Source organism: Cervus canadensis, chromosome 7 (assembly GCF_019320065.1).
Source record: "Cervus canadensis isolate Bull #8, Minnesota chromosome 7, ASM1932006v1, whole genome shotgun sequence".
Taxonomy (NCBI): Eukaryota; Metazoa; Chordata; class Mammalia; order Artiodactyla; family Cervidae; genus Cervus; species Cervus canadensis.
In genome coordinates this window covers 10,716-12,374 of record NC_057392.1, presented here as the reverse complement: position 1 = coordinate 12,374, position 1,659 = coordinate 10,716, and the positions used below count along the sequence as shown (strand labels likewise).

The 1,659-nt window shown below is 39.4% G+C and overlaps 1 pseudogene; it reads right to left on the bottom strand.

The window, feature by feature from the left end:
• Nucleotides 1-212: 212 nt before the first annotated feature.
• On the bottom strand, nt 213-1,140 carry LOC122445220 (annotated as a pseudogene).
• Nucleotides 1,141-1,659: the final 519 nt, after the last annotated feature.

The following is a 1,659-nucleotide window of genomic DNA, read 5'->3' as shown; positions in this document are numbered from 1 at the left end:
GGGCAGGAGGAGAAGGGGACGAGAGAGGATGAGATTATTGGATGGCATCACCGACTCAATGGACATGAGTTTGGGTAAACTGCGGAGTTGGTGATGGACAGGGAGGCCTGGTGCACTGCAGTTCATGGGGTTGGAAAGAGTCAGACACAACTGAGTGACTGAACTGAAACGAACTTAAGGCTAAGGTAGTTTCTTTCTGATGAATAACACACTTATTTAATACTTGATCTCATTGTGTTTCTCCAGAATTTCTTCATAGCATTAGTCATCTCAGAATTTCTTAGACTGTAGATTAATGGGTTCAGCATGGGGGTTATGACTGTATAAAATACATTCAATGATTTGTCAAAGGGGAAGGTCTTAGCAGGTCTTGAATACATGAAAATACAGAGAAGAAAGAAGCAGAAAACAACAGTGATGTGAGAACCACAGGTCTGGAGGGCTTTCTGCCTCCCTTGCTGACTCAGGTTCTTCAGAGAGTACAGGATGACTCCATAGGAGAGGAGTAAGAGCAGGAAAACCATAGCAGAGCTCAGTCCTCCATTGGCCACCACTAAGATGCCAGTGGCATAGGTGTCAGTACGGACTAGTTTCAGTAAGGGGTACATGTCACACATAAAGTGGTCAATGACATTGGAGCCACAGAATGGGAGCCCATAAACAGTGCCAAGTTGAATTACTGAGTGTAGAAAACCTCCAACACAAGATAGGACTAGGAGCACAACACACACCCTGTGCCTCAGGATCACCAAGTAATGCAAGGTCTTACAGATGGCCACATAGCGGTCATAGACCATCACCAGCAGAAGGAAGACCTCTGATCCTCCAAAAAGGTGTTCAGTAAAGAACTGGGTCATACAAAATTGGAAGGATATTGTATTTACCCCAAAGAACAAGTCTGAAATCAATCTGGGGGAAACAGAAGAAAAGTAAATTAAATCTCTAAATGTTAAGCTAGCAAGAAAAACGTACGTAGGTGAATTCAGAGTCTTACTGACAGTTATAGTCACAAAAATGAGCAGGTTGCCCACCATAGTCAAAATGTAGAGAAGCAAGAACAACAAAAAGAACTTTCTGTTCCTTTGGAATCTGTGTGAGATCCAAGAGGATGAAATAAGTTACATTGCTCCTTGGCTCCATCTAATCTGGATGGAGGCAATTTACCTGCAAAACAAGGGAGAAATCTTTTAAATGCATTTTATTTATTTATTTGTTATTTTTTTCACTTGTCCTTATTCCCTTTACTCTTTTTTTAAATAGTTTTTAATTGAAGGATAATTGATCTACAGAATTTTCTTTTCTGTCAAACCTCAACATGCATTTTAAATTAATCTTTTTATTAATCAATTCAATTAAAACAATGTATATGGAATTTCTGTGTCCAATGCATCACAAACATTATAATTACCAACTTTAATAAGGCATAGTTCCCTATCTTCAGTGATAGGGCACATAGCAAGGGGTCAAACAATTCCAAGCCAATGCATTAAAGGCCATTACAGAGTATTCATACAATGCTGAGAGTCACAATATTAGCGTTATACCAAAAAATCTGGAATAACAGATGACTTCCTGGAGAAAGTGATGCTTTGATTGGGCTTTCAAGGAAAAGTAAAAGAACAAGAAAAGACGAAAAGGGAATTCCATGGAAAGATACCC